Source organism: Orcinus orca, chromosome 11 (genome assembly GCF_937001465.1).
Source record: "Orcinus orca chromosome 11, mOrcOrc1.1, whole genome shotgun sequence".
Taxonomy (NCBI): domain Eukaryota; kingdom Metazoa; phylum Chordata; class Mammalia; order Artiodactyla; family Delphinidae; genus Orcinus; species Orcinus orca.
Window position 1 is genome coordinate 96,565,001 of NC_064569.1, and position 21,610 is coordinate 96,586,610.

The window sequence follows — 21,610 nt, forward strand, 5'->3', positions numbered from 1 at the left end:
TTGCGGTACGCGGGCCCCTCACCGCCGCGGCCTCTCCCGTTGCGGAGCACAGGTTCTGGACGCGCAGGCCCAGCGGCCATGGCCCACGGGCCCAGCCGGTCCACGGCACGCGGGATCCTCCCGGACCGGGGCACGAACCCGTGTCCCCTGCATCGGCAGGCGGACTCTCACCCGTTGCGCCACCAGGGAAGCCCGCCTTTCTCCTTTTAATCATCACCTAAATGGCCTTAAATAAACAAAACTTAAATACTATTTAGACTAAGGCTATAAATGCTAGTCCAACAAACAGTCCTAAAAAATCACAATTAGGATGGAATCTATTTTTTCGTCTTGTCATTTAAATTATTACATGCACTTGTAGACTCAAAAAGGAAATAGCTTTCCTCCTAAAGTTATCACTGCTGTTGTTGCCTCTCTTAAGATCATATTAACTGTCCATTTCTTTTCTTATTTATCTGTCTGAACCTTTTCATAATTGTTGCAGTATATAGGATTAACATTATAACAATATAAATTATTGAAGCATTTTGCTCTCACTACAGTAAAAGCTGTTGTGTTTACACCTTACCCCACTGAAACACTCCAGTGTGTAAAGCACAAAAGGAGATTTCACTCCTGGTTACATCTGGAAGCTTCCCTAGAAAGTATCCCGCCTGCCAGGCTTGGCCTCGCATGAAGGAGTTGTGGTCCAGTTTCTTTGGGAGGGGCAGGGCGGAGTTCTCCCCAGACTCCGGGAGCTGCTCATCTCCCGTATGACTGTAGGGTGGCCCCAGGGGCAGAGTGTTGGCGGGTGAGGGAGAGCGGGGAGAAGAACCAGAGGTGACATTGGTTAGGTGGCCCATTCCTGCTCTTGGAACTCAGACCAAGTGGGGAGGGTTCAGCTGCCATTCACTGTGTGAGCACAGGCCAAGGCCTTCCCCTCTCTGGGAAAGGGTCAGGGAACAAGGTCTTTAAGACCCCTTCTACTTCTGATATTTTATTCTGGGTGGGTGTTCCTTCAGACTTTTTATTTGGAAAAATGTCCAATGTACAGAGAAGTTGCAAGCATAGTACAATGAACCACCGGATTCACCAGCTGTTAGCCTTTGAGCCCTTTCCCCCTCCTCCCTATCTACCGTTTACTTTGGCTGCACCGTGGAGAGTTAGTTGCAGATATGTAGCCCTTCACCTCTACACACTTCACCACACATCTCCCAAGAACAAGGCCATTCTCCTACATACCACTGTGCAAGTATCAAGTTCAGGGAATTTAACATTGAAACAACACAGTTGTCTAATCCCCAGTCCACATTCCCCTTGTCCCGGTTGTCCCATAATGTCCTTTCTAGCCATTATTTTTTGCGGTCCAGGGTCTAATCCCAGGTCAGGCATGGCCTTTACTTGGCCAGGGGTCTTTAGTCTCCTTTAGCCTGGAGACAGATGGGATCAAAGGGCAGGTGATGGGTCACCTGCCTGTTGGCGCCTGCCTGGTCTCCCTATTGTAAAGGTAACTTTTACTTTGATACCCTGTGAATGTCCTAATTCCCAACAAACTTTCATCCAGTGCTTTTAGTTGATGATCATGTCTGAATCAATTATCATTGAGGTAGTTTAACTAACTGGTTTACGAGGTACTTTGGGAAAAAACAAGCCAAAAAGGACCTTTGTCTTAATTATTCCTCAAGGCCCTTTGGTGAGCCAGAGAACAGAAACTCTCACAAGCCTGTTTGCCTTCTGCAAAGGCAAACATCCGGTCAGCTGAGAATCCCCTACTCTACTGAGGTGTTTGATCCTTGGGAGAGGTTGGGAAACGGGACAGAGAAACCATGAGTTTCATTTTATAGAGAAGGAAACTAGGCCCAGAGAGAGGAGAGAAGTGGGCAGCAGTGGAATAATTCCTCCCAAGGAGTCTCTGGGCTCCCGCCCCTTCCAGGTACCAGGGCAGAGGTTTGGAAAGGAGGCTTTCAGGCTGACTGCGGGGCAGAGTTTTCAGGGTCCAGGTTGGGGCTGTCCAACCCTTGCCAGTCCCCCTGGTCCCTATTACCTATGTAGGACCTAGGTTGCCAGATTTAGCAAATAAAAATTCAGGATGCCCAATTAGATTTGAATTTCAGATAAACAATGAATCAGTTTTTTGGTACAAGTATGTCCAAGATATTGCACTTAAATGTAGCTATACTAAAAAATTAAAAGGGGACTTCCCTGGAGGTCCAGTGGTTAAGACTCTGTGCTTCCAATGCAGGGGGCGCAGGTTCGATCCCTGGTGTGGGAGCTAAGATCCCACATGCCTCATGGCGCAGCTGAAAAAAAAAAAAAAAATTAAGCTAAAAAAACCCTCATGATGTTGTCCAGGGTGTTTGGACTGACATTAGGGTTGCCAGGTAAAATATAGAACACCCAGTTCAATTTTAATTTCAGGGAAACAATGAATAATTTTTTCTCCCTGCTGTGGGGAATTAAAAAATGCATGGCACGTGTTATCAGATATAGGAAATAAGGCAGGTAAAGTCAGTGGGGCCTTGAATGCTGGGATGAGCTGTCCTTCTGAGAGTAGCTGACAGCATTGAAAGAAGGTACTTAAGTTTGGAGGCCCTTTGCCAGACAGTTCTAGAAAGGGACCAGTCGGGGGAGACTGCAGTGGCTGGTGACATGCCATGAGGCTCAGGCCAGGGGTCAGGGGATGAAAAGAGCATTCAGGAGGCAGGACTGATGGGGCCTGAGGCCCACCAGCTGGTGTGAGTGGGCGGGAGGCTTCTGGCCTGGCATGGGAGGGGGCGGGGAAAGCCTGAGGAGCAATGGAGTCCAGTGTCTAGAGTTCAGCAGGGGCTGGGGCTGAGGAGGAGAGAGTGGCCCTGAGTCAGGGAAGGAGGGACTCAGAGGTAGGGCAGTGTGATGGGTGGTGGAGTAACCTCCTAGGAGGCATTTCTGCCATAGGAGGAGCTGGCTGGACCTCTGGGCCCTGGGAGGGGAGGGCTGGGTCTCCCCACTCCTGGAGATGGACGGAGGTGAGGGGCCCAACCAGTCAGGCCACCTGCCCACCCCCTCTCATAGCTGAGTGTCAGGAGAGGCCAGTGAAATGATTCATTGCAAGCTAAGGTATTAACCCCCTCGGGCATTTACAATTTGAAGAGAGAGCTTGTTAAAAAAAAAAAAAGCAGCAGCAGCAGTAGCAGCAGCAGAGACTGGAATAGCTTTTTAGCCGGTGACTGAGGCATTACTGGTAGAATCAGGCACCTGCTCAGGCTGTGAACGGGCTTCAGCAGGGAGGGGGTGCTGGGACCAGAGGTTGGCTCCACTGTCACCAAGCCTGTCCTGCAGAGGCCTTTCTGGAAGCCACAGTCTGCTCTGGTGCAATCTCTGTGCCAGCAGAACTGGGAGGTTGATGAAACAGGAATGGGTGCCGCGCGTGCGCTGTGGCAACCGCATCAGAGTTCTCCAGAAGTATTCACAGCACAGTCCCAGCCTGCAGGATCCAAAACCCATGGAGCCAGTGGAGTCTGGCCTGCACCCCTGGACCAGCCGAGCCTGAGAGTGAGTCATCGCTTACCCAGGGCATCCTGTCTCCATCTCATAGCAGAGAGGCCGTGGCTCAGAAAGGGAAGGGCCTGGCCCAAGGTCACACAGCTGGTGAGGGTTGCGGCTGGAGTTTGAACCCAGTTCTCCTTGCTTCTGAAACTCAGCTCTCCCCACGGCCACTTGCCCCCAGAACTAGGCATCTGTTTTCCTTTTCCTTGTTGGCTTGAGCCACCTTACAGAGAATGTCAGGGACTGACTCGGGGGTGAGGGTTCTGTGTTACTGCCCCCATATCTTGTCTTCTCCAGACCAGAGATTTTCAAATCTTGGCTCTTGCTGTGTGACCTTGGGCAAATTACTCCCCTTTCTGGGTCTCAGTTTTCTCGGCTGTAAAACGGAGGATCATCTAGAACCTAGTAGAATCCAATAGAGCAAAGGTTGCAAACTGTTGGCCAAAGGTCAGCATCCAGCCCTCGGAAGAGTCTGTTCTGGGTTTTGGCTTCATTTGAACCAGTTGCCAAGTGAGTATTTCTGGCTTCTTGTGACAAATCTGAGACTCTTGCTGTACCAGCTCCCAAAGGCAGGCCCTGCAGGTGCTGGGTTTGCAGCCTCTGGTGGAGCTGATTCTACGACCTTCCCAAGGTGCCCCCATAGAGTGTAATTTTCACACTCTTTGCTCCCTGGGAAGCAGGAGATGGGTTCTAGGTGTGGCTCTGCCCCCAACCAGCTGTCTGACCTTGGGCCAGCCATCATTCCTCTCCAGGTCACATCTATAAACAGGGGCGACACACCCATCTCAGAAGGCTGTGGTGAGGATGAACGAGATGCCAGGTGTAAAACTGCTTTACAAAGCTGGATGTGTGGAGAGGTGGATATTAGACCTAGCAGCACCATTACCTGAGTGTCTGTGGTATGCTGAGGGCTAGGCCGGGGAATCACAAATGAATGCGGCTCAGTCCCCAGAGACACGCAGAAGCACCAAGCTGAAAACAGTGGGTCCAGGCCATTCACTTGTGAGTGAAGACAACGGAGGCCTCATCAAGGTGACATTTGAGTTGCTACCACCCGATTCATTCATTCACTCCTCATATCTTTACTGAGCCCCTACTTTGTTCCAGCCACTATTCCAGATGCTGGGGGTATAGCAGTGAGAAAGACAGACAAAAATGCCTTTGAGGGCTTCCCTGGTGGCGCAGTGGTTGAGAGTCTGCCTGCCGATGCAGGGGACACGGGTTCGTGCCCCGGTCCGGGAAGATCCCACATGCCGTGGAGCGGCTGGGCCCGTGAGCCATGGCCGCTGAGCCTGCGCGTCCGGAGCCTGTGCTCCGCAACGCGAGAGGCCACAACAGTGAGAGGCCCGCGTACCGCAAAAAAAAAAAAATAAAGCCTTTGAAAAGCTGACATTCTAGTGGGGATGGGGTGTGGAGAATAAACAAGAAACGATTTTTTAAAAACAGACATGTAACTTCGCTGAGAAAAGGAAAGACAGAGCAGGGTCAGAGGGTACAGGTAGTAGTGGGAGTTGCTGTTTTATGTAAGGGCCAGGGAGGCCTTCCTGAGGTGATGCTAGCAGAGACCTAAAGAAAGTCAGTGAGCAAGCCCTGTGGATAACTGGGGAAAGAGGGTTCCAGGAAGTAAGAGCAGCAAGTGCAAAGACTCTGAAGCAGGAGTATGCTTGGCTTCTTTTATTTTTTAATTAATTAATTAATTAATTATTATTTTTCTGGCTGCATTGAGTCTTCACTGCTGCGCATGGGCTTTCTCTAGTTGCGGCGAGCATGGGCTACTCTTCGTCGCAGTGCATGGGCTTCTCACTGCAGTGGCTTCTCTTGTTGCGGAGCACAGGCTCTAGGCACATGGGCTCAGTAGTTGTGGTGCTCGGGCTTAGTTGCTCCGTGGCATGTGGGATCTTCCCGGACCAGGGCTCAAACCCGTGTTCCCCGCACTGGCAGGCGGATTCTTAACCACTGCACCACCAGGGAAGCCCACTTGGCTTCTTTAAGAAGCAGCAATGATGTCAGTGTGTTCCATTACTGTGAGGCTAGCTTTGACCACTTGGCCAAGCCATGTCTGCCAGGCTTCTCCCTGTAAAGGTCTCTATTTAATAAGTCATCCATGGGATGGTCCTTTGAGACTGTGATTATATGATTTGACTTAATCCTCACAGCAACCCTAAAGCAGTTTTAAAACATATCTGTAAATTCTTTGATATCCCATCCATTGGGAGATGGGGGTCTGTGTCCCCTCCCCTTGAATCTGGGTTCTGTAACTTCTTGACCAATAGAAGCTCTGTGACACTGCCATTTTGGTGGGAGCCAGACCATAAGAAATTGGTGGCTTCCACTTCCTGTCTTTTGGGATGCTAGCTCTTGAAACCCAGCCACCATGCTATGAGGAAGCACAAGCAGCCCATAGAGAGGCCCATGCGGAGAGGAGCCAAGGTCTCTGACCCTCAGCTTGGCTGAGCTCCCCAGCCAACAGCCGACACCAATTTGCTGGCCATGTGAGTATACCACCTTGGAAGCAGGTCCTCCAGCCCCCAGCTAAGCACCCCAGCTGACACCCTGTGGAGAGATGACCCACCCCCCACAAGCCCTGCTCAAATTTCACATCCGTAGGCAAATTTAAAGACTATTGTTTTGTTTTATACCACTAAGTTTTAGAGCGGTTGGTTACACAATAATAGTTGACTGGAGCAAACCTCATGAAGAAAACCTCCCCATTTTACAGACGAGAAACTGAGGCAGAGAGGGTTGAAACGTCTACCCAAGTTCTCACAGCCAGTTAGTGGGGGAACCAGCATTTGAAATCAGCTTCCTCATGTTATATTTTGGTGAACGGAGGTTTTTTTATCTTAGCGAAGTCCAATTTACCCATATTTTCTTTATGATTAATATGTTTTGTGCAGACATACTATTTTGAAACTTTTTTTTTTCACATATGACTACGTAACGTCTTTTGATGTTAAACACATAATGGTGTTTGACAGTTGCCCGATGTTCTGTTACATGGGATGCTATCATTTATTTGACCAAGCTCCATTGATAGGTATTTAGTTCTTTCCTGACTTTTCACTGCATTGAACAACACTGTGGGGAACACCTTGCACATATATCCCTGCATTGTTCCAATTATTTCATAAAAATAAGTGCTCAGACATGGAATTGCTTGGGCAAAGAGTGAGCAAAGTTTTAAAGCTTCCTAGTAATATAGCCACACTGCCAGTGGGTACATTATGTAAGTGGGAATGGGTTTTCTGAGGCTGTCATAACAGATTACAACAAACTTACTGGCTTCAATAAACAGAAATTTATTCTCTCACAGTTCAGGAGCTCAGAAGTCTGAAATCAAGGTTGGTTCTCTCTGGAGGCCCTGAGGGAGAAACCTTTCTGTGGCAGCATAACTCCAATCTCTGCCTCTGTTTTTTTTTTGTTTGTTTGTTTGTTTTTGTTTTTTGCAGTATGCGGGCCTCTCACTGTTGTGGGTTCTCCTGTTGCGGAGCACAGGCTCCAGACACGCAGGCTCAGTGGCCATGGCTCACGGGCCCAGCTGCTCCGCGGCATGTGGGATCTTCCCAGACTGGGGCACGAACCCGTGTCCCCTGAATCGGCAGGCGGACTCTCAACCACTGCACCACCAGGGAAGCCCTCTGCCTCTGTTTTCATGTGGCCTTCTTCTCTCTGTGTCTGTGTCCTCTCCTCTTCTTCTTTTTATTTATTTATTTATTTATTATTTATTTATTTAGCTGTGTCGGGTCTTAGTTGTGGCACTTGGGATCTTTGTTGGGGTGTATGGGCTTCTCTAGTTGCAGCGCGTGGGCTTCTCTCTCTAGCTGTGGCGCACAGGCTCTCTAGTCGTGGCACGTGGGCTCCAGAGTGTGTGGGCTCAGTAGTTGCGGGGTGTGTACTTAGTTGCCCCATGCCATGTGGGATCTTATTTCCCTGACCAGGGATGGAACCCATATCCCCTGCATTGGAAGGCGGATTCTTAACCACTGGACCACAAGGGAAGTCCCTCTCCTCTTCTTTTAAGGACACCAGTCACTGGATTTAGGGCCCCCTAAATCCAGGATGATTTATTCTTGAAATCTTGATATAATTGCATCTGTGAAGACCTTTTTCCCAATAAGGTCACAGTCTGAGGTTCCATGTGGAACCCACTACAACCCACTACAAACCTGGTCTTTCTTTGTCCCTTGGTTAGAAAGGTTGTTGGGGGTAGAAAGGATATCCCCAGGGCTTCCCTGGTGGCACAGTGGTTAAGAATCCGCCTGCCAATGCAGGGGGCACAGGTTCGAGCCCTGGTCCAGGAAGATCCCACATGTCGCGGAGCAGCTAATGCCGTGCGCCACAAATACTGAGCCTGCGCTCTAGAGCCCATGAGTCACAACTACTGAGCCCGTGTGTCACAACTACTGAGCCCGCACCACTAGAGCCCGTGCTCGACAACAAGAGAAGCCACGGCAACAAGAAGCCCGCGCACCGCAACGAAGAGTAGCCCCTGCTCGCTGCAACTAGAGAAAGTCTGCGCAGCAATGAAGACCCAATGTAGCCAAAAATATAAATAAATAAATAAATAAATTTAAAAAAAGAAAGAAAAAAAGGAAAGGATATCCCCAACCTGAGCTCAAGCTAGGGCTCAGACAGATCTGTGCAGATCTGGGCAGGTCTGGATGGAAGTCCCTGATGGTGATGGGGCAAGCCTGGCTGATAGCTGTTTGTGTGAGGGGCTGAGCAGCCCCCTGGGAGGGCAGCTATCCTTGGGAGCAGGGAGCTGGGCACCTCGTATGACAGTACCTGCACCTCCTGAGCGCCTCCCAGCACTGTCCAGGCACTTCCTCGGGTGCCATGTGAGGTGAGCTGGACCCCAAAACAAAGTTAACCACCGAGGGAAGGGGCAATTCTGAGTCTCTCTCATGGTGTCCATCACTGGCATTGGTCTCTAAGCCATCCCTGGGGCTGGGCTGCCTGCCATCTTGCCACTACCCATGTGAAAACAAGAGCCCGAGCAGGCCAGTGAAAGAAGGGCTGCCCACTGCAGCCTGATCATTAAGGAGAGTCTGTGCAGGCTTCAGCAAGAAGGAAGCAAACCATACCCAGGTATTCTGATGGACAGACGGAACGACTATGGGTACCACATGGGAGGGGTCAAGGGCCCGAGAAGGCGTAGGACCCAGAGCGCTCCTGGTTGAAGAGCTGGTGTTATTGAGGGCTTCCTGTAGTAACTCATTCAATCCCCCCATATGCTGAGGAAACTGAAGCACCGAGCTATTCAGTAACATGCCAAAGGCGACACACTAGTGAGTGCTGGAAGGGACTCAAAGCCAAGGCTGGCTTGCTCCAGGGTCCATGTTCTTAACGTGGTCGCAACTGCCTGGGACGGAAACCCGATTCAAACCACCTGCGCAGGAAGGAGTTTACTGAAGGCCCCTGCCAGGTCTCCCTGCCCCACTTCTTTGCCTCTTTTTGCCAACAGTAGGTGTCGTCCCAGGGGGTGGACCTCCTGGCCCACAGCTGGGTCTGAGTAGAGAAATCCTAGAGAAGGACCTTGATTGGTCTGTTTTGCCACGTGCCCATCTTTGGACCAATGAGTGATGCCAAAGGGCTGGCACTCTCCAATTGGCCCAGTTTGGGTCAGGTGCCTACCCCTTGGCCAATCACTCTGGTGAGGGAGGCGGAGTCAAGTGGGGAGTTGGTAACTCCCCTTGGGATGGAAGGGGTGGTGCAAGGTGGGTGCCGGGAGGGTTCCCAGGATAAAGGGCAAGCAGGCCTGTGACCACGGTGGGGTGGTGCTGGTGGTTAAAGTGAGCTGTGAGCTGGGTGGCACCCAATGGGAGTCACCACTGGATCCTAGAGCTAGAAAAGGCTCCATCCCTGACTTGGCTTGGGCGAGGGGAGGATCGGAAGGTGCTCTGAGAACCTGAAAACACTGTGTGATTTTGTCCAAGGAGGAAGGGAGCCAGCCCCACACGAGCTGCCCTGTGCGTGTGGCAGCGGCCAGGGGCTTTTCCTGCGTGGAGAGATCGGATCAGAGGTGTTGATCTGGGCTCTGCTTTCTCTTGTTTTCCCCTGTATTTTCCTCCTTCCCTTTCCCTGTGCTCACTGCCCCAGGGGAAGGGTGAGGCAGAGCAGAAAGCCAGCAGCCTGCCTGGAGCAGGGGGAGGACTCCCAGCATGGACAGAGCTCCTTGAGGACACACGGAGGAGGAAAGTCTCCCAGCCCTGACTGGAGGGGTGGACCCAGGGCTGGAGCAAGTGGGGAGCAGCTAAGGGAGAGTGTAGATCCTGGGGCCAAGGCGTCTGCCCCCAGCGCTACTGCTGGCTAATAGGATGGCTTGTGTGAGTTAGAGGAAGATGCCCGCACCTCTGCCCCATGCTGGGATCCAGGGCGTGGGGAGCGGCCACACTGCGCGTCCAGCTGGCTTTCCACTCCCGCCTCTGCTGAGCTCTTGCACAACAGCACGAGATGGTTCCAACTGCACCTGCTTCCTGGGTGGGCTACACTGCCAGAGAGCAGGGGCCCTCCTGGTGTATCTGGGCCACTGGGACCCAGGCAGTCTCCCCAGAGAAGCCTCTTGAACGCCACAGGGATGAAGAGGAAACAGGGAGCTGCTCAGTTTCAGCCATCCTATGCCGATTTGTGAAGATGGGTGACCAGCAGAAACCTGTGAGGACCGGTGACCAAGGACCAGCCCCACCCAAGTCCCTCCTCTGAAACTCCTGCTCTGAAACTCCCCTCCCTCCTGCTCTGAAACTCCCCTCCCTCCCTCCCTTGTTTCCTTCCTTCCTTCCTTCCTTCCTTCCTTCCTCCCTCTCTTCTTTCAGATTGTTCAACCTTTGCCTATCGGGAGCTCTTTCAGTTGGCCTGTGTCCCCCTAAGGTAGTGTATGTGTGTATGTGTGTGTGTTTGAGCCCTTCCTTAGTTTCTGGCACTGCAAGGTGCTCCAGGCTCATTTTGTATAATCCCTGCCCTAGTTCTAGAACCAGGCATTTCTCCAAGGAGACTGGGTTCCTTTTAGTGGAGAACGGCATTGGAAACCAAGGTCTGGCTGCGTAATGTTCCACCGTGTGGATCTATACGTATCCATCCATCTAGTTACGGATGTTTAGGCTCTTTCCACTTTTTGGCTATTACGAATAATGCTGCTATGAACAGCACTTGTGTACAAAGTTTTGTGTGGGCACATGTCTTCACTTCTCCTGGTGATAGACCTAGAAGTGGAGGTCATACGACTCTATGTTTACGTGGCTGAGGAACCGCCAGTTTTCCAAAGTGGCTGCGTTATTTTACAGAACCACCAGCAGTGCATGAACTTGCAGCTTCTCCACATTCAAACCAGTGCTTGTCATTGTCTGTCTTTTTGATGACAGCCATGCTAGTGGGTGAGAAACGGTATTGACTTGTATTTCCCTAAGAGCTAATGGTGTCAAGAGCATCTTTTCGCTTGTTTGGCCATTTGTGTATCTTCTTCAGAGAAATGTCCATTCAGACCCTATGCCCACTGTTAATTGGGTTGTCTTGATTACTGCTTTTTGGTGCCCCTTCCATTTGGGCCTGAGGAGATAGCCTCTCTGGCTTCTTCCAGTCCCGACCTTGATTTTAAAGAAATGAATGGGGCACAGTGGGCCTTGGTAGGGGGCCGCCTCATCAATTCCCAGAGGTTTTGGCGACCAGGTGTGTGATGAGAATGTGGCAGCCGCGAGGATGAGGGGCCCTAACTCCGTGAAGCAGGGAGGGGGCTGGAGGGCATGCTTTGTCCCTGTAGAACTGTAGGAGTTGGGGACCACTGGGGCATCTGTTCTTGAACAGCTGACACAAAACAGAGGCAGAACTTGCTCCCTTCTCTGGCACCCCATCCCTCCATGCCCATAGGAGCCCTGCTGGGCTCCTCCCCAGGCCACCCGCACCTGAATGAGATCCAGGACGTTTGTCCCCAAACTGGTTTGTGCCTGTTGAGTCTTTGCTATTGTAACCCCTGAAGTAATTCAGTGTTATGTAAGCTGCTGAAACTTGAGGGCAAACAGAAAAATTGTGGAGGTTTCTGTGAAAATAAACTTGAATCCCATGGAAAAGTTTGATATAGGTAAGTTGCTTGACAGTATTCTGCGGAATGGGGAAATTCCCCGGCGATCCAGTGGTTAGGACTCTGCGCTGCCACTGCAGGCTGCACAGGTTCCATCCCCGGTCGGGGAACTAAAATCCCATGTGCTGCGCAGCGCAGCCCAAAAAACAACAAAAAAAGAAATCTGCAAATTAGGTGAGTGAAATGACTGTTTAACATTGAGAAGAAATCATCAAAATCTAGACAGGCTCTGTACTTGGATGGCTTCTCGAGCCTCTGAAGGTTTGACCTCTACCTGGGAGCCAAGCCTAGAAGCCCCAGATGCTGCCTGATGGGGGTGGGTCAGGCCAAAAGCATGATCCTGTCTCCAGGCAGCAGCCCCAGCCTCTAGAAAGGTCTGGGTCCTCATTGACAGATTCCAAGGGGATGTCCACTTAACACCAGTTAAAGCAAACTGTTTAAGGCACGTGTGTGCCGGGACTTCCCTGGTGATCCAGTGGGTAAGACTCTGCGTTCCCCATGCAGGGGGCCTGGGTTCGATCCCTGGTCGGGGAACTAGATCCCACATGTGTGCTGCACTAAGAGCCTGCATGCCGCAACTAAGAAGTCCACATGCCACAACTCAGTCCACATGCTTCAACAAAGAAGTCCACATGCCTACAACTAAAAGATCCTGCATGCCACAACTAAAGATCCTGCGTGCTGCAACTGAGACCCGGCGCGGCCAAAATAAATAGATAGATAGATAGATAAGTAAATAAATATTAAGGCACAAGTGTGCGTCTAAGTCCATGGGCTTCTTCACTAACTGACCATCCATGTCCCAGCTGGGGAGAACGAGACAGCTTGACTATATGACAGCACCCTGTGTGGGGGGATGGATGAGAGAGACCCAGTGTCAGGGAGAGGAGGGAAGCACAGTGAGGGCCAGGTTTCAGTTTCAGCTTGCCTGCCACCTCCCTGGTCCCGCACTGCAGCCCTGTGTGGGATACGGGCAGAGATTTCCCAGAGGCCGGGACTGGGGCCCACAGCAGCGCGGGAGCTGCCCATGGCTGATTGGTGGACTGGCGGTGCAGGGCTCTTTCATGCTTCTGGCTCTGGCCCCAATAAAGAGCATCATGGGAACAAACAGGCAAAAAGAGCTGAGTCTAGAGAGAGCCCTGGGGTGGGTCCCTGAGGAGTCGGCCTCCAGGATTCAGTCTCAGTGCAGCTGGTTGGGCACAGGAAAGAACACAGGTCTGGTGTCCAACAGACCCGGGTTCAAGGCCCAGCCCCTCCATCCACTGGCTGCGTGACTTGTGCACGTGGCTAGGCGGGAGTCTGTTTCCCCATTTGCAGCGTGGAGATGATGACACACACATCCTCTGTGTGACATACACCCCTTCTGTGGGTCTGTGCTCTCTCCTCCACAAGGGGGCGCTTCTCAGGAACACAAGGGCCAGTGGCGAGTGCTTTGGAGACAGAACTGCTGCTCAGGCCCCTGACACTCCAGGGCTTTGCCATCCCAGCCCCCAAACCCAGCTGCCAGCCAAGGTGTGGGCTCCTGGCCCTGTGAGAAGGAGTCCAGGCTCTGAGACACCAGGCGTGGGTATGGGAGTGGGGGGAGGCAGATTCCCACTCAGTCAAGAGGCTTTCACTGTCACGGTCACTTCCCCGCTCGGGGCCTCAGTTTCCTCATCTGCGCAAAGGGATGACACCACCTACCAGGTGTCTGGGACGCTCAGAAGAGCACACGCTCCATTTCCCAAACTCCAGCCATTCCAGGGCCTGCGAGAGGTTTGTTCCACCGAGCCCCACCTCTTTTGTTAAGTCTTTAAATGGATTCACTTTTTTCCTTAAAAAAGAAACTATGTCAGGGACTTCCCTGGTGGCGCAATGGTTAAGAATCCGCCTGCCAATGCAGTGGACACAGGTTCGAGCCCTGGTCCGGGAGGATCCCACATGCCCTGGAGCAACTAAGCCCCTGCACCACAACTACTGAACCTGTGCTCCGGAGTCCACGCGCCACAACTTCTGAGCCCGCACACCTAGAGCCCATGCTCTGCAACAAGAGAAGCCACCGCAATGGGAAAGAAGCCCGCGCACTGCAACGAAGAGTAGCCCCCGCTCGCCACAACTAGAGAAAGCCCGTGTGCAGCAATGAAGACCCAACATAAAAAAAAAAAAAAGAAGAAAGAAACTATGTCATCAGAAGCAGAGAACAAGTATCACTTGCCAGAAATAGAAAGTAACCATAAAGATAAGCCCAGTGGAAATACTGTGACTACATTTTAACTGCCTGCTGTGGTTGGCCAGAGGCCTGAGCAGGGCCTGCTCTCCTCTGGATATAAAGTGTGCTCAGCCCGAGTCACAGAGGTGGACAGGTGTCCTCACACTGAACCAAGCTTTCTCTTCTACCCAGACAGAAGGCTGGAAAGAGACGTGGAAAGGTAGGAGGTTTCTCTCCATGGAAGTCCACGTTAGTTAATGCCACATCCATGTAGCAGTAAATGACCTAAGGACCCCCTGGCCCCAGCGGGACGTGTCCACACTCAGGGGAGCTGGGCAGGTCACCCCACTCGTGTGTCCTTCTGTGTAAACTAGGACCTGGCCGCTCTGGGTTCTTGGTCAGTTTCTTAGGGTCCGGTTAACAGAAAGTCAAGTCCCACAGTCCATTCCTGCTGGGAAGGCCAGGGGCAGAGGACCCCACGGCAGCGCCCCTGAGGTCCTGTCCCGCAGAGCCCCTGTCCTATCTGGACACACCTCTCTACCCACAAGGGGATCCTGTGCTGTTGGTGCACTCAGCACATTGCATGGAGGCCCCTGTGGGCCTGCCTTTAGGAGCGGCAGGCATGTGGGCTCAGGCCCGGAAACAGGTGGTGACGGAGAGGTAGATGGGGGTGGGCATCAAGGGAGGGAAGGCCAGACTTCTCCCGTGAGCCTGTGAGCAGCCCCGTGAGGTCACAGCCACCTGTCTGGGCCCTCGGCTTTAGGGCGAAGATGGAGAAGGAAAAGGAGGAGTTCTGGTGATGGAAGAGGTGAGGGAGCAGGGCCCAGGGCCTGGCTGGCCAGCTGAGAGGCCAGAGGTGTAGGGCCAGACCGCCCTTGTCCTGATCTAGGCCGGCTGTGTGATCTTGGTCAGCACAGGCCCGGCCTCTCACACTCAGGGCTCTGGAGGGTGAGCAAAAGATGCCACCTGGTGGTCTGCCCGGGCCCCTGGGCAGGTGCTGGGGAGGAGCAGGTGAGCGGCTGCAGGAGGGAACAGTGCGGCGCAGAGGGGAGGCGTCCTAGGCCAGGCGGCGTGCAGATCTCTCTGCAGAGCTCCCGCCGCAGCCTTGTTATCCAGCGCCCCCAGGTGGACAATATGAGAATGACTGAAAACCCTGAAGAGACAGGAAACTGGCATTGCCCTCACTTCCCACGCAGAGCAGCGCCAGGCAACCCCATCTGAATCTGGCCTCCACCTCCTACCTGCTCCGGGGCCTCAGGTAGGCCACTGGAATTCTCAGTTTTGTCATTTGTAAAGAGGGGTTCAATCCCAGGAGGCCCTCAGCTAATTGGCAGTCCCTTCCTGCCCCTCACACCGTTTGTTTTCACTGGTGTGGCCAAGTGGTGACAGGATGACGGAGCCCCGCGGTGACCTTGCAGGTCTCAGAAAGTCTACAGAAGGCTGGAATACTAACATCCCTGCCACCCCCCCCCCCCGAACAACCAGTTGCTTTCCCTCCCTGCGCCTCAATCTCCTCCTCTGTAAAATGGGGTAAATGACATGGTACGTAAAACACTCAACACTGAGAAGACCTTGTCATCTTCCAGGTGGGACTATTCTGAGGATTTAATTGCAATAAGTTAATTTAAATCAAATGCGACAATGCATGCAAAATATGTATATATTTAAAATATATATATTCCTAGGGCAGAGACACCATAATAAATGCTCGTCCTGCTGGGGCTCTGAGACACCTCCAGGCTCAGCTGTTCCAGGTGGGGGTGGGCAGGCAGCACCTGGTGGTGGCACCCGGAGCAGAAAGCAAAGTGGGCCAGCTCCTCCCATGCCGCCTACCTCATGTCCCAGCCCGGACCCCCAAGGGGCCTCCTCATGGGTCTCTGTGCCTCAGTCAGCACACAGAGGCTGGGGCCCTGTCCAGATCACACAGCAAAGCCGGGCCAGAGACCTGGGATGACCAGGGTAGACTTGATATAAAGCCTGAGGTTCTTCGTCTGAGCCCACATGCCCACCGGAACCTGCTCTCTCTGCCCCCTTTAGATCCTGCCTCTGCCTGGAGGGCAGCGGCCTTCTCCTCCCTCTTTATCAAACCCGGTGGAAAGGAGGGACACGTCTTTTTCTCTTACCCTCCTACTTGTGACCCGGGGCCTGCTCGATACCTCTCCACTCACCAAGGCTAGTCTCCTGTGTTAAGCTGTGTTCACAGGTGACACACGGGTGGCTGCTGAGCTGGCCCAGCTTCTCCTGCAGGAGAGCAGGGCCGTGGGCGCCGCGGAAGCTGTGGACTGTGCCAGCAAAGGGTGGGTAAGGCCTGGCAGGCGACCAGGGGTGCGGGTGCCCCAGGAGCTGTAAGGTCACAGGCATTCAGAGCAGGCAGCATTGGGCTCAAAGAAAGAGACCCTAGCTCTGCCACCTGCCCCTTGTGTGACCCTGGGCAGGTGACCTGACCTCTGTCAGCCTCGTTTGCTGAATTGTAGAGAATCCTATCTTTCACCAAATATATTATGGGAGAAACACCAAATAAGCATCTCAGTAGATGCTAAGGTGGTATTTGATAAAGTCCAACATCCATTCTTAATTTTAGAAAATGACTTTATTGATATAGGAACAGATTTTATGCCTTAACATGATAAAAATATGTAAACATATGACACTAAAAACCAGTATTATATTCACTGGTGAAGCAGTAGATGCATTTCCATTAACTTCTGGAATAAGGCAAGGACGTCCTGTCACCACTACCATTTAATGCTGTTCTGGGGGAGCTAACCCAGGCAATTAGGACACACAAATAAAATAGATTAAGTGTTGGAAATACAGATGCCAAATTTCACTGTGTTTAGATTATTACCTGGAAAAGCTAAGAGAATCAATTAGAAAAACTGTTAGAAACTTTAAGGAGATTAGAAAAAATTAATACTTAAAAATCAAGTGAAACTACTCTGTGTGAGATTATAATGGTAGACACATGTCATTACACATTTGTCCAAACCCATGCAATGTACACCTAGAATGAACCCTAATGGACTTTGGGTGACAATGATGTGTCAGTGTAGCTTCATCAATTGTAACATATGTACCACTCTGGCGGGGAACATTGATATGGGACAGGCTGTGCACGTGTGGCACAGGGGGTATATGGGAAATCTCTGTACCTTTCCACTCAGTTTTGCTGTGAACCTAAAACTGCTCCAAAATATAGTCTATTAAAACAATCAATTGTCAAAAAGAACTTTAAAAAATGGAAAAAAAATCAATTGTCTATTTATAAATATATAGTAATTGATTAGAATGTCTCTGAAGAAAGGACCTCATTCATCATGGCATTTAAGAAAACATCCTTTAGCAAGGATCGTGTACGTTCTATGTGAAGAAAGGGGTATAAAGACTTAAATTAAAAGACAGGCTTTAGGGACTTCCCTGGTGGCGTAGTGGTTAAGAATCCGCCTGCCAATACAGGGGACATGGGTTCGAGCCCTGGTCCGGCAAGACCCCCCATGCCGCAGAGCAACTAAGCCCATGCGCCACAACTACTGAGCCCACACGCCTAGAGCCCGTGAGCCACAACTACTGAAGCCCGCACGCCTAGAGCCCGTGCTCTGCAACAAGAGAAGCCACTGCAATGAGAAGCCCACGCACCGCAATGAAAAGTAGCCCCCGCTTGCCGCAACTAGAGAAAGCCCGCGTGCAGCAACGAAGACCCAACACAGCCTAAATAAATAACCCAGCGTCATTAAAATGTCCATTTTTTCTAAATTACTTATTCATTTAATAAAATTCGACAGGATATTTAAAATTAATCAAACGATTCATCTAGAAGAGTAAATGTGTGAGAATAGCTGTAGGAAAATTCTGAAAAGGAAGAGTAATGACGAAGGACTGACTCCATTAGCTATTAAAAGAGAGAATGCTTGTTATTATAATTATCTAAGGTAATTGAACATATATTATATTCCAGGCCCTGTTCCAAGGGCTTTATAAAGATCACACCATTTGATCTTCATTACAACACTTGCAGGAGTAGGGATTAGGGTTTTAGGGCCATGGCTCACGGGCCCAGCCGCTCCGCGGCATGTGGGATCTTCCCGACCGGGTCACGAACCCGTGTCCCCTGCATCGGCAGGCGGACTCCCAACCACTGCACCACCAAGGAAGCCCAACAATGGGCTTTTTAAAGTAGAACTCAAGAGAATGAAAAGACAAGTCACAGACTGTGAGAAAATACTTGAAAAACACATATCTGATAAAGAACTTGTATCCAAAATACACAAAGAACTCTTCTAACTCAGCAATAAGAAAACCCAGTTTAAAACAGGCAGAAGATCCAAACAGACACCTCACCAAAGAAGATACACAGATGGCTCATAAGCACAGGAAAAGATGGCCAATATCATATACATTCAGCAATTGTAAATTAAAACAACAGTGAGATACCACTACAGACCTGTTAAAATCCAAACGGCTAAAACCCAAAAAACAAACAAACAACAAACAAAACTCCACATACCGACATGGAGGTGGAACAACAGGAACTCTCATTCACTGCTGGGGGAAATGCAAAACAGCCACTTTGGAAGACAGTTTGATGGTTTCTCACAAAGCTAAGCACGGCCTTACCATAGGATCCAGCAATCACACTCCTAGGTATTTACCCAACTGACTTGAAAACTTATGTCCACACAAAAACCTGCACGTGGGTGTTTATAGCAGTTTTAGTCATAATTGCTCAAACCTGAAAGCAACAGTGATGTCCTTTCCTAGGTGAATGGATAGTGGAGTATACATCCATACAACAGAATATTATTCAGTGCTAAAAAGAAATGAGCTATCAAGCCATAAAAAGACACGGAGTAGCTTTAAATGCTATTGATTAGTTAAAGAGGCCAGTCTGGAAAGGCTATATACTATATGATTCCAACTATATGACATTCTGGAAAAGGCAAAACTATAGAGACAGTAAAAAGATCAACACCTGGGTTCTGGGGGAGTGGGGAGAAGGATGGATAGGTGGAGCACAGTGGATTTTCAGAGCAGTGAAATCATTCTGTGTGATACTGTAATGGTGGATCTGTGACGTTATACATTTGTCAAAGCTCATAGCACCACGCAACACCAAGCATGGACTCTAGTGTAAATGGTGGACTTTTGTAAATAATAGTGTATGAACATTAGGTCATCAATTTGAACAAATCTAATGCTCTGATGGTGACGTAACCATCAGAGATCTAAGTGTTGGGAAAAAATCCCTTCCAGGTAAAAGGGTTCAGAACATCCCACCTCAGAATATGCTGCTTTGGAATACTGATTACTTTGAGCTGAAGGTACTTGAGAAACAGAAGATGCAGGAGGGACTCTCTGCCCTCCCCTTTCTACCTAAAAGCAGGTCATACATTTCCCAAGAGAAAGGTGCCCTCCCTGCACCAGGAAGAGAACATTCTTATCACCAGAGACTGGGGGGCGATGCTGAAGGGGATCTGTACAAACTGCTAAAATTACCCCAATTGGGACTTCCCTGGTGGTCCAGCGGTTAAGACTCCTCGCTCCCAATGCAGGGGGCCCAGGGTTCAATCCCTGGTCAGGGAACTAGATCCCACAGGTGGTAACAAAGACCTGGTGCAGCTAAATAGATAATTAATTAATTAATTAATTAAATACCCCTGATTTTCTATTAGTTTTCCCCATGTATTTCCTTGCCACTGTCCTACAACTTACTGCCCGGGCCCCAGCCCCTTCATCCTGTCACATCCCCACAAAGTGTCTTCTTTATGTAAAAAGGTATATAAGCTTTGGGGCCCAGTGGCTTCTTTGGGTCTTCATTTTTCTTCCGGAGACTCCCATGTTGTACACCTGAAGATACTAAATAAGTTTATATGCTTTTCTCCTGGTAATCTGTCTTATGTCAGTTAATTCTCAGCCACAGAACCTAAGAGGGTAGCAGGAAGTTTTCCTGCCCTACACAGGGAAACAGAAGCGGAAGCAGGCGGTGAGAGGAGGCCCCCACCCCACGGAAAGTCCTATTGCTATCCTTATACGAGAATAATTGGTTCTGTGCAATGCAGGGTAGACATCAATGGAACCCTTTGGAGTCCAGAAATAGACCTAAGTATAAAGGTGGCACCTCAAATTGAGGAGGGGGAATGATGAATAGTCAATAAGGAGGCTGGGGGAGACTGCTGAGAGCCCTCCGCCCGCCTGTCCCATGACCTAAAATTCCACCACCACAGCTCCTCACTCTGGGTTAAGGTGCAGTCACGCTAGTCATTGTCAACACCACTCTCACAACAGGCCTAGCTTATCCCGTACTCTGTTCCGGGGTGGGGTGGGGGGGTCCGGCACATGAGTGGGTCATGAGTGAGTGGGGAGTTGAAGGGCCTGGTCTGGAAGGTGGGCACCACCCGGGGATTCTGGGAAGCTGGGGGATACCGCCCCAGCCCTGCAACTAACCTGAGCAGCATGAGGGATGGGGGGGCGGCAAGGCCTGGGGAGCACCATCTGGTGATGACCCCCGCGAGGTGAGGTGGGCAGAAGGGTGGACCACACTTACAGAAAGGGCGGTGTGTCTACGTGTGTGCACGCGAGTGTCGTGTGTGTCAGTGTGTGCACAAGTGAGCGCATGTGTGGGGTAGGCCGTGAGTCAAGCGTGTGCACCCGGAGCGTGCGTGTGTGCGCACAGTGTGCGCGTGTCACCCAGAGGAGGGGGAGTCCGGGGCGGGAGTCCGGGGCGAAAGGCCGGGTCGGTGCTGATTCGGATCTGCCCTCCCGCCCGCTCCTTCTCGTCGCGCGGGTATTCATAGAGGAGGCGCACCCTCTGATTCACAGATCTATCGATACAGTCGGTCCTCCCAAACCAGGAGGACCCTGGGGAGAGGTGGGGGGAGGCTCTCAGAGGCGCCGGGGGTCGAGGATCAGACGCGGGGGCGCGCCGAGCCAGGGAACGTACCTGCTGGGAGGCTCCGGCCCCCAGGGGGCGCCCTCGGGCCAGGAAAAGGCTCCCTGCGCCCGCGCCAGGTCCTGCTGTCCCTTCAGCCACGTAGCCGGCCCTGGGAGGCGGGTGTGCGAGTCCGCTGGCGCTTATCCACCACGCCCTGCGTCTCCGCTGCTCCAGATATTCCAGTTCATTCGGCGTCTGTCCATCGGAGCCCTGCGGACCCCTCGGTGGGGAGGAGAGGACGCTGTACCCGAGGGCTGTGGGGCTCCGGGGAAACTGGAGGCAGGAGCAGAAATTCTGGCCAGGGGCGGGGTTCACGGCCAGGGGGGCTGCCTGGGGAGGCCTGGGAGGACGAGGAGCTTAATGCTTGGAGGAAGTGTTTCAGGCAGAGGGCACAGCTGGAACAAGCGCCCGGAGGTGGGAGAGCTGGGGATGCTGGGAGCGCCGAAAACCCAGGGTGGGAGAGGCCGGCCGGGGCTCTGGTGAGGGGTCGGGGGTCCGCCTGCCGAGACCTGCGTCCCCACCCCCGTGGCTGTGGTCGAGGGCGCCCGCAGACTCCCCGGGGGGCGGCGGGTGTCCCCTGGAGCCTCCGGGCCCTCCGTCTGGGTCCCCCGCGCAGCCTCAAGGCGGCAGCACCGAGCCTCCAGCGCTCACGATAATCCTCTGTGTCTCCAGCTCCTTCCCTCGCCTTCGTTTCTCCGGTTTATTCCCCCGCTGCACTCAGCATTTCTAGCCCTGTCCCTCCAGTTCTCCTGCGCCCCAGGGGCTCCAGAGGTTGTTGGATGAAGCGCTTGAATGGAGGCCGAGTTGGCGTCCGCGGGGCGGGCCGTGTGGAGGGCTCAACGCTAGGCGTCTCCACCTGGCGGGTTCAATGAGGTCGCGCAGGTCTGGGCTGAGGACAGAGCCTAGCAAAAGAACATGC

General features: G+C 51.8%; 1 protein-coding gene across 1 annotated transcript in view; it reads right to left on the bottom strand.

Moving 5' to 3' along the window:
- LOC101274785 (NADH-cytochrome b5 reductase 3) overlaps positions 1–20,718 on the bottom strand; it is a 47,061-nt gene extending 26,343 nt beyond the window's left edge. Inside the window, exon 1 of the mRNA XM_049694563.1 lies at positions 20,701–20,718. The gene's annotated coding sequence lies outside the window, so the exon portion shown is untranslated. The remainder of the gene's footprint in view (positions 1–20,700) is intronic.
- Positions 20,719–21,610: the final 892 nt, after the last annotated feature.